The sequence below is a fragment of the Lytechinus pictus genome, chromosome 16 (genome assembly GCF_037042905.1).
Source record: "Lytechinus pictus isolate F3 Inbred chromosome 16, Lp3.0, whole genome shotgun sequence".
Taxonomy (NCBI): Eukaryota; Metazoa; Echinodermata; class Echinoidea; order Temnopleuroida; family Toxopneustidae; genus Lytechinus; species Lytechinus pictus.
The window spans coordinates 12,327,339-12,340,624 of record NC_087260.1 but is presented as its reverse complement, the minus strand read 5'-3'; positions in this window follow the sequence as shown (position 1 = coordinate 12,340,624).

Here is a 13,286-nt window from a genome sequence, read left to right as displayed (position 1 = left end):
CCATGGAATAAACACTTATATTAAATATTTTATTTCGATCGCCTTCAATGCTTATTTTTCTTCTAAATAAACACTAGTATTCCCCCTCTTGATAACAGATAATGGCGCTCCTTGCTTTTCATAGTTAAAGTCAAGATTACTTTCTAGATAGGACAAGGAAATCGAACCGGGTGGGTGTTTCATAAAGCCGTTCGTAAGTTAAGAACGACTTTAAGAACGACTGGTGATCCTTTCTTGTGGGAAATGGTATATTGAATTGGCGATGGTTTAGCGCGTAAAAAGGTTTCGTCAGTCGTTCTTTAAAGTCGCTCTTAACTTACGAACAGCTTCATGAAACGACCCCCTGTTAGGCTACTTAAAAATGTTTCTCAAAGTTACTTACCACATTCAACCTCATCCGAAGAGTCGTAGCAATGAAGAATAAAATCACATCTCTGGAGAGAGTCTATGCATTGACCGCTGTCACATGTAAACTCCGACTCCGAACACCGCGGATACACTGGATAAAATACGAATCAACATTAACCTATCGCGTTAGCAATGAAAGAATTCCTTTATCCAGTTTTATTTAGCTTTTATTTCAGTGCTCCGTTACATGAAGGTTGACAACGTGGTACACTCTTAGAAAAAAGGTGTGAATTTGAACGTTTTTGTCGCGTATTGGGTACCCTCGAGCAAACGGGTTGCCAAAAAGGTTCTTAATGTGCTCAAGAAACTTAAATGGTCTTATAAAGAACATGAAAACGGTCAAAAGTGGCTGTTTAAAGTCATTGAGATCCTTTTAGGGCAGCCAGCGCTTCTCAACCTTTTTTTTCAATCGAGGGCCACTTTGACCCTCAGATTTTGTCGAGGCCCACCAAACAAAATTTAAAGAAAACGTCAATTTTGTTGAAAAAATGTTTCGTGAAATTTGAACACAAAATGTGAAGCACATTCGAAACAAACAGATTGAGAACTAATCTGCATTCGCAAATGACCGGTAAATGGGCGACAATGAACTACATACACAATATGCATACACCTGAGGTTCTCATCAAAGTTTAATTTGTTTGACCCACGTACATGTAGACTGATCGAGCATAACATGTTCGGACAATTCTGTGAAATATACTATAGTTTTCCCCTATTTTTTCTCCTTCTGGAGCTTGTTGCGACCCAACTGATACAGCTTCGCGGTCCATTGGTTGAGATGCGCTGTTTTAGGGAACATGTGAAGCTTTCCAATACGAGACAAGAGTGAAGAACCCTCTAAGAACCCTCTTTTATAAGATTGGACGGTAAAGTTACCATAAAAATGGGAAGTTTTTGCAACTGCAACGGATTTAAGAACATATTGATGATGCGCGTCAAATGACAAAGACAGCTGGGAGGCCTTCATCAAACAGGAACAGCAGCTTTGTCCTAAGTTTCGTAGCTTACGGAAAATTGCAGATATTATCATTAGTCCAGAGTCTAGGACGAAACTGCTGTATTAATTTACTAATGTTCGACAAAGACCTCTTGGTTGTGCTTTGTCATGAAGGCAATTTGATATTACATTTTCTATGTTCTTGAATCCGTCGTTCGTCAAGGAAGCAAAAGTTCCCTTGCAACGTCTACACAACTGTGATATATGATTAAACATAAATCAAATAATATATATATCCGTTAGAAGTACAGTTTGCTATTACTTTAACAAACAGAAAGAAGTAACTTAAACAGAGAGAAGTGACAAGTTTTTAATGTCTATTATTCCGGGGGCTAGGGGGAGTTTATTCAGCTGATCGGGTACATAAAGTTTGATGGTCCCAACATGTGGGCATGATATCAGTGGTCAAGAAAATATGTTGCTGTCGGGTCATATACTGTACGGAAGGCCCAGAGGACCCCATTTTTGTCGGCCATCTTGGATTTTTCATGAAAATCAATCAACCTCCGTCACTAGTCACACTCACACTATTGATACCGACTACAATGCGCTCGCTGGCTTGCCTTTCAAAAGAGTACAATAGACTCAATGGCCCGTATTCTGAAGGCAGGTTTAATTTAGACCATGGTCTAACTCTGTGCTAAAGTTATGGGAAGCCAAACGTGTAAAAATTTGTATCAAGTTGTGTGTTTCTTATGTTTACTGTGCTCTTTCCTGATTCATCGATGGTGAAGACAATCATCTATACTTCCTAGAAAATTATGAATGATTTGAGAGCCAAATGAGCTGAAATATGATATCTCTACTGTTAGTGATTTATGTAACAATTGGCTGTCCATACTTAAACCACAACTTTAAACCTGAGTTTTAGTTAAACCAGACTTCAGAATACGGGCCAATCGGTCTTGCCTCGCCTTTGTTGGTGTGACTAGCACGCCCAAATGCATGTAATTAGCGTCGTGTTAGAAAAGTGTATATTATAGGTATAAGGGCAAAAGGCGTTTTTTACATATTAAAGCAACTTTTATGTTAATGAAACCTCTTGGAAAAGATAGAGGAGGCATTGCTCTGCATGTCGCAAGCAATTAGCCTGTCCGCAAGAGCCTGTCGAAGGTACCCCACCCTTATCCGAGGCTTGACTACTAAAATATCTTGCCTTTTGGAGCCCTCAATGTGGCAAAATGATGCTTCGGATAGGTAAAAAACAACATTTATTTTCTTGAAATCACTTAGAGACGGAAGAGTAAGCTTTTCTCTATCAGCTTCATTTAAAGAAGTGAGGGCACATTAAAGCCTACCCTCTCAGGGGGCTGCCCCAAGTCACCCAGCCCCTTTTTCGTATTTTGCCCATTTCTTGGAAAATTCAACATTTTGGAGCCACATTGATGAAAAAAAGTGGTTCTACTATGTAGTGGAGCCACTTTAATAGTTTTAAACCACTTGGAGACAAAAGAGTAGACACTCCTCTATCTGCTACATATAAAGAATTGCTGGAAAATCGAAGCCACCCCCGTCAGTGGGTTGCCGAAGACACTATACCCTTTTTCCGTATTTTGCAAATTTATGGAAAAAATCTGCAAATTTGGAGCCCCCACTGAGGCTAAAGGGTGTTTCTGCTAAAAAGCAATCCATTTTCATTGTCTTAAAACCACATGGAGACAAAAGAGTTGCCTTTCCTCTATCAGTTACATATAAAGAAGTGCTGGTACAGCAAAGCCTACCCCTGTCAGGGGCTCCTGAAATTACCCAGCCCTTTTCTCTTAGATTACCTTTTTATAGAAAATCTGCGAATTTGGAGCCCACATTGAGGCAAAAAATTGTGTCTCCTATATAGCAAACCACTTTCATTGCCTTAACACCACTTGGATAAAAAAATAGTATTTTTTCTATCTGCTTCATATAACGTACATGTAGTGCTGGCACTTCGAAGCCTACCCCCTCAGGGGTCGGCTGAAGTCACCCAACCCCTATTTCGCATTTTTACAATTTATAGGAAAATCTGTCCATTTGGAGCCCCCATTGAAGCAAAAAGGTGTTTCTGCTATATATCAATCCATTTCATTGCCTTAATCTACTTGGGGACAAAAGAGTAGCGTTTATTCTTTCAGTTACATAATAAAGAAATGCTGGTACATCAAAGCCTACCCCCGTCAAGGGCTCCCGAAATTAACCAACCCTTTTCCGTATTTTACCTTTTTATTAGAAAATCTGCGAATTTGGAGCCCACATTGAGGCACAAAGATGTTTCTCCTAACTAGCAAACCACTTTCATTGTCTTAAAACCACTTGAATGCAAATAAGTATTATTTTCTATATCTGTTACATTATAACGAAGTGCTGGCACATTGAAGCCTACCCCCTCAAGGGGCAGCTGAAGTCACCCAACCCCTATTTCATATTTTGCCCATTTCTAGGAAAATTCGCCATTTTGGAGCCCCATTGAGGCAAACATGACAAACGACGTTTCTGCTTTGCAGAAAAGTCACTTTCATTGCTTTGTAATTCCTGGGAGACGAAAAGGTAGGATTTTCTCTATCATGCAGCTTCATTTGAAGACGCGATCGCACCCCAAAGCCTTCCCCCATCAAGGGCTCCTGAAATCCCCCACCATTTTTCCGTATTTTACTTTTTTATTAGAAAATCTGGAAACTTTGAGCCCCCACTGAGGCTAAAGGGTGTTTCTGCTAAAATAGCAATTCATTTTCATTGTCTTCAAACCACATGGAGACGAAAGAGTTGCCTTTATTCCCTAATTCGACTCTCAATCGTGAATAAATTATTTTCAGTCACGCCTCACTATCCTTAAGCACAACCAGTGCAACAACATCAACACCTGAAATAGAAAACATTTATATACTTTCCAAAAAACATACCTGTTTCGAGGGGAGCACCAAGCTTCGACGGCAAGACAGCACGAACGGTACTTACTGACGAATGTACTGAGGCCTCCCTCTGAGTTCAGATCTCGAAGAACTCATCAATGTACTGTACATGCTGTAAGGCCTATTCATCCATCAGAATTCTCTTTGCTCTATCTTCTTGCATCCAGTCAATCGTCCACATATCCATCCCGAATAAGACGTCCGTACTGTGCTGTGTCGAACTCGGTCAGTGAATTCCGAATCGTTTAGGAATTCAGACACTCCTCACGCAAGCATTGTTATGCTAATCGGATACTTCTGCTAAGAAAAGAAAATGTATTTATTCCCTAATTCGACTCTCAATCGTGAATAAATTATTTTCAGTCACGCCTCACTATCCTTAAGCACAACCAGTGCAACAACATCAACACCTGAAATAGAAAACATTTATATACTTTCCAAAAAACATACCTGTTTCGAGGGGAGCACCAAGCTTCGACGGCAAGACAAGCTAAACTTATAGCTCCCCCTCTCAGTCAATCAAAGAACGGGTAAACAAGAAAATGAGTTACACGACGCAATCATTTCAATTTAACCAACTTTAAATGTATAATGATAATAATACATGTCTCATTCAACAATCTCATCGAACGCCTACAATCCATCTTTAACAAAGTTATACGTATAATCATACTAGGCTGAGGCTAATTTACCCGGTATAAAAATAATTCTAAAGCCCCAAATTCATAGAAATTGAAAGACAATCCTTCATATTGTCTTTAATATATCCATCCTTAGCAGTCTCCGACCTCCACCTACCATGTTTCTTAAACAACCTGTCTGGAACACCAAAGTTCGCTGCTGCTGTGGCTCCGCCACTTCGGAGGCTATGCATGCCAAAACTCTTTGGATTCAACCCTACTTTCGCCAACGCCTCTCTCAATAATTCTAAACATCTAGTATAAGACAACTGTCCACGTCTTAACTTGTAACTATTACTGGATTTACAGTAATTTAGAGGCCTAAAAAGAAATACTTCATCAGAGGCATCGTTAAGCCCCGCTGCAATCAAATATTTCCTCAAAGCTAATACGGGGCAGGTGGGGAATTTGTAGCACCTATAAGAACCCATGCTCCTTGCCTGTAAATATCGGTTTTACTTTTCATGATGAAAGTATTCACATGAGACAAATACAAGTCTAAATCACATTTACGAATATGTATCATTTCATCAAATCGTAGAATGCCTGCGTAGGAAATCAAAATCATAGCACATAATCGAATATCTAATAGACTCGTTGAAGATCCATACTTCTCAACAACTGCTTTCAAAATGTCTGGGGTTATAACTTCTTTCTTAACGATCGGTTTGTTTAGTAATTTCTTTAAACATTGTAAAACAATATGTATGAACTTGCGATCACAGGGATTAACATTCATCCTTGGCTTGCAGTCAAAATGCCACTTAATGGCGTAAAAAGCCGATTCTATCCTCGAATAAGGAGCTTCTCTTTGATACAAATGAATAAGATAGCGACTAATATCTTCTGGTTCTGCTGTGTCAGAATTTACTTTATTTTGCTTACACTAATCTCTCCAGGTATTCAACGCTCTGTTGTATTTACTCATAGTGTTATCAGCTCTCGAAGCTGTCAAGACCTTGTTCAAAGTTATATCATATCCTTCATGAAGAGAATTTCTGGATTTAAGAAAAATTAAACAAAACTTATAAGCTGGTATATATTTATCTCAACACAATATATTCAAATTGTGATAAATTCTCAAGTTCAGTCATTCTTATCAAATTCTCAAAATTTAATCACTTCTAATACGTTTTACAGCCATGACAGCAAAATTAAACATTAACTATGCAGCTATCCTCAAACCAGGTGGTTTTATATTTTCACTAAAATTTCAGTATGAAATTCATTAGATCACAATTCCATATCATAATTCGTTTCAATCGTCTTGAAGGCTTAGCAAAACAATAGCTTTGGGATTCATTTCCTTTGCGAAAATATTTATTTTTGCCTTAAAACACTTGCAAAAAACTTTCTGAAACATTTCATTCACAAGAATTCTGTAATTTTGAGACTTTGAATGTTTTCAATCATCACCAATTTCTTCATTCTGAGCTCCGCCGCCAGTAAATTATAACTAATTTGAGAATGAAATCTCATATCAATTCCTTATCAACCTTTACGATGGTTATCCTTTTACATAATCATAACATTCTCCAATTTCCATCACCACTTCTTTGCTCTGCAGCATAAGTGGATCCTAGCTATGCAGCTATCTGCCATGCGGCCGTGTAAAAATTACATGTTGCATTCCAACAGTATAATTTTGAATTAACCTCCATCAAATGGATTTATTACATACCAGCATTCATGTCAGCCATCTCTCACAAACCGTTTTTTTTATTTTTTTTTTTATTTTTTATTTTTATTATTATTTCTGCCTTGAACGAAAATTCCTTGAGGATTATCAATTTTGAAGTGTTCAGAGAATAAGGAACGAAAATCACTTTGTTCAGAGAAAAGAATCGGCCAGAAGGGTGCAGACGGCCAGAAGGGAACAACCAAAGTCCCCCTAGCAGAACAAAACCTTCAGATGCTTAAGTACTTGCCCTATACATGCTATACATTCGATAGGTGGAACCAACCAATTATTCTCGCCCGACCAATCACATGAGAAGGGATCAACATGATCTATTAGGGGACACCAATATTTAGAATTGAACTTCTTAATTTTGAAATTAAAATCGTCCGCAAGTCTGTCCACAGTGTGAGGGCCCCAGATTTTGTCCAAAAATCCGACAAATTCATCTGACACACCCCAATCATCAAAATCTATCATGCGACTTAATGCATCTGCAAAACGGTTCTCCTCTCTGGGAGCCCAATGAACGTGAAGACTAATGTTGTTTCTTTTACACAACTCAAAGATGTGTAAACTCATCTCATGCAATTCTGCAATCATACTTCCTTTATTTACAATCGATCCTACTCCTTTATTATCACAGAGGACCTTGACAGTTTTATGTCTCATGTGAGATACAACTGTTTGCAGTGTCATACTTACTGACTTGAGTTCTCTCCAAGTGGAGTTTTTAACCATTTCAAACTCAAACCAATCTCATCCCATTTCATGCCTGCGCACTCAGAAACCCAGGCCCCGCAGCCTGATGGACTTGCATCAGAATAGATGAAAGTCTGTGGAACTGAATAAGCAGAAATAATGTTTACGTTAAGAATATGCAAATTCTTCTCCAGAAGAAGAACACGAATATTAATTCATCACTATTGATCACATTATGTCCTATCCCAATGTACCCTCCGGATGATTTCGTGATGCATAAATCTGGTTTTTAATTTGAGTAACTGTGCCAAACACTGGATACAATGTATCTTTCCAACTATAACTACGATCTTTCGTTCTGAAACCTCAGGCAATTCTGCTTGAAATGAATCTGAACATAACTCAAGATCCTTCATCCTTCTTTCAGTAATCTTTATATAAGCTACTCTGCTTTCCCGTGGTATTCCTAACCAATCCAAACACTGGACAGGAGTCCATTGAGATATTTCTCAACATTTGGTATCAAACCTGCTTCAAGTAAGTCATTTTTCACCGTCTTGACCATAGTATCATACGAATCAAAGGAAGCAGCACGACCCAATCATCTATATACAAAAAAAAATGAAAATACCATTTCTATACGCCAATGATTAACGATAGGCTTAAATCGTGTAATGAAAACAAAGGTAGCTGTTGCCAACCCAATGACAACACCTAAAAGGAGAAAAACCTTGTACCACTACCAAAATCCCAACTAAAGCCTACAATTTTTCATGCACTTGAAAAATGTAATAATGATGATAACCTTGCTTAAGTTCAAAGGAAAGCATAAAATCTCCCTGTTTTAAATAAGACATGACTACATTCCAGTCTTCAAGTATAATAGTGTTCTTCCACAAGTGTTAGTTGACATAACGTTAACCAAGAATCAGTCTCTTTTTATATCTGAACTCTGAATTGAATCTGAAAGGGGGTAACATCATGGGGTGTAGTGGTGGATTCAACAACCAAACCCTTTTTAATAATAATTCGTTAATGGCTTCAGAAACGAAATCGGGATCGATGTCAATGCTGACTTATCATCTTATTGTAAGGTAATTTGTAACCATGTTCATTGACATCTACAACAAATTGAGATGCATCAGTTGATTTCCAAATTGTAAGGAAGCATTCAATCTACCTTTAACCAAAGGTTCTGAATTTCATTGATCATACTCATAATTTCTCAAATAAAATTCTTCCTCCTACCCTGCACATCTTGTCGAATCAACACTAACGTTACTCGATGTTTCCCAACCGAAACAAATTCAACAATGCTCTGTTTCTATATTTCTTAATTTAGAAGGGCCCGCTGACGGACCAGGAGTAGTCAATATATTCCAGATTGTTTGATCTGTGTCATATCTATGTCTAGGTTCATTAGTAAGAGGTGGAATTCAACCAAAATAACACATCTTTTCTTAACATATAATTATGGACTAGGTAGAAACAAGAATAGATTCCTTTGCTACGCCCTTCTGATCATTCTACTCTTCAGTTCTCAAATACCACACTTCGTCAAATACAGAACAAAACTGACATTTACCTTGCTCAGTTTGACCATGATCAATGGATCATTTAACTCTGTTGAGCATTGTTATCTCTGAAGGATGAATCTTGCTGGGATCTTGCTTCCTGATACCTGGGCAACTTCTCCAGTGCCCATGTCTACCACAGGCAAAACGTTCGTCGGTGGTCTGAGGCAACTTGCATACCCGCGCCAACTATTTTGTACATATAAGTTGGCGACACTGCCAAGCGAATATCGATTTCTTGACCCAAAGGGTATACGAAATAAGTTGTCGGAAGTAGTAGAAGAACCTTGAAAATTTCCAACATTCTTGCCCAATATAATCTTTGTTTGTTGAACGAAATAACTTACGCTTTCTATTTACACAAGCCTGAGCTTGCCTCATTCTTTTCTCCCTCATCAGTATTCATCCAATGCGGACCAACCTAAAATATAAAAATGATCTCTATATATTTATTTGATTAATCTCCCATAATTAAGTCATAAAGTAATTCCGCTGAAAAACGAACAGCTTCCATTAACAACATAAGGCCATATCTATTATGTACAACCGTTCATAAATTTCAAAAGCAATAGCCTAGTTTGGAATTTTCATTCATCTTTATCTCACTAACCTGCTTCAGATTCATCTGCTTTTCTGATATGTTTCTTCCTTTTAATTATATCTGCAATACCTTACTTCAGCAAAGCAAGGGCTGCGCCCGCTGCTTACCTTACTCTAATAAGGCAAATTTCTTATCCAACTCCTCCTGGCCTCTAGAATTATATTCATATTGAACCTTATTACCTTTCGAAAGACATCTCCGACGCCCTTTTTTAGTTGTAGAAGCTCCGCTGACCCGGGCAATGTATCGAGAATCAACATAATCAAACAGCCAGCCCAATCTTTAAACGAGCCAATGCTTCCTTTGTAGCATTGCTTACAAGAAGGCGAAGAGACTCCAGATTATTGAGTAAAATTTTCTGAAACTGCCTTTAATTTGTGGCATAACCCGAGGTTAATTTCTTGATTCGCCATTATTTTATATTTAACATCGAATCCAAACGTAGATCTATTACGATAAGGCCTATAGAGTTTAACACGTGGAAGAAGCGTTGAAAATAAGACGTCCGTACTGTGCTGTGTCGAACTCGGTCAGTGAATTCCGAATCGTTTAGGAATTCAGACACTCCTCACGCAAGCATTGTTATGCTAATCGGATACTTCTGCTAAGAAAAGAAAATGTATTTCCTTTATCAGTTACATATAAAGAAGTGCTGGAACAGCAAAGCCTACACCCGTTAGGGGCTCCCGAAATCACCCACCTCTTTTCCGTATTTTACCTTTTTATTAGAAAATCTGCAAATTTTGAGCCCATATTGAGGCAAAAAGATGTTTCTCCTATATAGCGAACCGCTTTCATTGTCTTAAAACCACTTGGATACAAAAACTAGTATTGTCTCTATCTGCTATCATAATAATGAAGTGCTGGCACATCAAAGCCTACCCCCTCAGTCCCCCTGTTGAATTCCCTCCGCCCCCTTTCCGTATTTTGCCAATTTATGGAAAAATCTGCCAATTTGAAGCCACTGAAGAGGGTAGGCGTCGATGTGCCAGAACCTTTTTATATGTAGCTGATATATTATATATAAAGCCTTCTTTTTCATTTCCAGGTGGTTCAAAAAATAAAATGGCTTTACTATTATATCAGAAACGCCCTTTGCCTCAATGGTGACTCCAAATTACGAAATTTCTAATAATTAGACAAAATGGACAAACAGGATGGGGTGACTTTATTTACGGCAGCCCCTGAAGAGGGTAGGCGTCGATGTGCCAGCCCTTCTTTATTTAAAAAGCCTACTCTTTCATCCCCAAGCCCAGGGGAGTTAAAATAATAAAAGTGGTTTTACTTCATAGCAGAAATACCCTTTTTTGCATCAATGGGGCTAAACAATGCGAATTTTCCAATAAAGAGGGAAAATAGGCAAAAAGGTGGGGTGACTTCAACAGACCCTGAATTGCGTAACTTCGATGCACCAGCACGTTTTGTGCATGTAGCTGATATAAGGAAGCCTATTCTTTCATCTTTAAGTTGCTTCAAAAAAACTAAATTGGCTTCATTATATAGCAGGAATACTATTTTTCCTGAACGAGGGGGTCAAAAACTGCGAATTATTCAATAAACTGATAAAGTGGGAAAATAGGCAAAAGGGTGGGGGGATTCGGCAGCCTCTGACGGGGGTAGGCTTCTGTGTGCGAGCACGTCTTTAAATTAAGTTGATGGAGAAAATCCTACCTTTTTGTCTCCCATGAGTTACAAAACAATAAAAGTGACTTCCTGCAAAGCAGAAACGCAGTTTGTCTCAATGAGGCTCCAAAATGGCGAATTTTCCTAGAAATGGGCAATATACAAAATAGGGATTGGGTGACTTTAGCCGTGCCCTGAGGGGGTAAGGCTTCGATGTGCCAGCACGTCGTTATAATGTAGCAGATAGATGAAAGGCAACTCTTTTGTCTCCATGTGGATTTAGGCAATGAAATGGATTGATGTATAGCAGAAACACCTTTTTGCCTCAATTGGGGCTCCAAATTGACAGATTTTCCTATAAATTGTTAAAATGCGAAATTGGGGGTTGTGTGACTTCAGCCGCCCCCTGAGGGGGTAGGCTTCGATGTGCCAGCACTTCGTTGTATGAAGCAGATTAAAAAAATACTACTTTTTTATCCAAGTGGTGTTAAGGCAATGAAAGTGGTTTGCTATATAGGAGAAACATCTTTTTGCCTCAATGTGGGCTCCAAATTCGCAGATTTTCTATTAAAGAGGTAATCTAAGAGAAAAGGGGTGGGTAATTTCAGGATCCCATGGCAGGGGTAGGCTTTGCTGTACCAGCACTTCTTTATATGTAACTGATAGAGGAAAGGCAACTCTTTTGTCTCCATGTGGTTTTAAGATAATGAAACTGGATTGCTTTTTAGCAGAAAAACCCTTTAGCCTCAGTGGGGGCTCCAAATTTGCAGATTTTTCCATAAATTTGCAAAATACGGAAAAAGGGGATGGTGTCTTCGGCAACCCACTGACGGGGGTGGCTTCGATTTTCCAGCAATTCTTTATATGTAGCAGATAGAGGAGTGTCTACTCTTTTGTCTCCAAGTGGTTTAAAACAATAAAAGTGGCTCCACTACATAGTAAAATCACCTTTTTCATCAATGTGGCTCCAAAATGTCGAATTTTGCAAGAAATGGGCAAAATACGAAAAAGGGGCTGGGTGACTTGGGGCAGTCCCCTGAGAGGGTAGGCTTTGATATGCATTCAGTTCTTTAATTTAGCTGATAGAGAAAAGCCTACTCTTCCGTCTCTAAGTGATTTCAAGAAAATAAATTTTGATTTTTACCTATCCGAAGCATCATTTTGCCATATTGAGGGCTCCAAAAGGCAAGATATTTTAATAGTCAAGCTTCGGATAAGCTTAGGGGTACTTTCGGCAGGCTCTTGCGGGACTATGTGTTAAGGTGCCCGAATGTAATTGCTTGCGACATGCAGAGTAATGCCTCCTCTAACTTTTCCAAGAGGTTTCATTAACCTAAAAGTTGCTTTAATATGTAAAAAACGTCTTTTGCCCTCATACCCATATATGTAATATACACTTTTCTATAAACGCGACGCTAATTACATGCATTTATGCGTGCTAGTCACACCAAGAAAGGCGAGGCAAGACCGATTGAGTCTACTGTACTCTTTTGAAAGGCAAGCCAGCTTGCGCATTGTAGTCGGTATCACTAGTGTGAGTAGTGACGGAGGTTGCTTTTTTGGTGTCATTTTATCGCAAATTCGGGGAATACATTTGGGGGTATTTTCCCTATATCTAACCAAGTTAAGACATTAATACTGTCATGAAGCATACCAATGTTCTCGTTAATATATCCTCTTTCGTGTAGAATGCTTACATTTTTTCATTTATTGTTGATATTAATGACAAAACAGAAAGATATTAATGCATATGCAAATTTTTCCCTAAAAATTCTTATATTTATCAAAAAATATTAACCGGACTGTCCAGAAAACGACTGCAATCGATTTATACTATCTAAATCATTGTTAAATGCACATTTATTTAATATTTTTCATTTGTTTGTGCGAAAATATGAAAATAATTGATTTTCATTAAAAATGCGAGAAGGCCGACAAAAATTGGGTCCTCTGGGCCTTCTGTACAGGATATGATCCGGCAGCAACATATTTTCTTGACCACTGATATCATGCAAAGATGTTGGGACCATCAAACCTTATGTACCCGATCAGCTGAATAAACTCCCCCAGCCCCCGGACTATATGTTAATGGTAGAATGGTTAATGGTATCACAAAATGTTCACAATCAATTCTCACA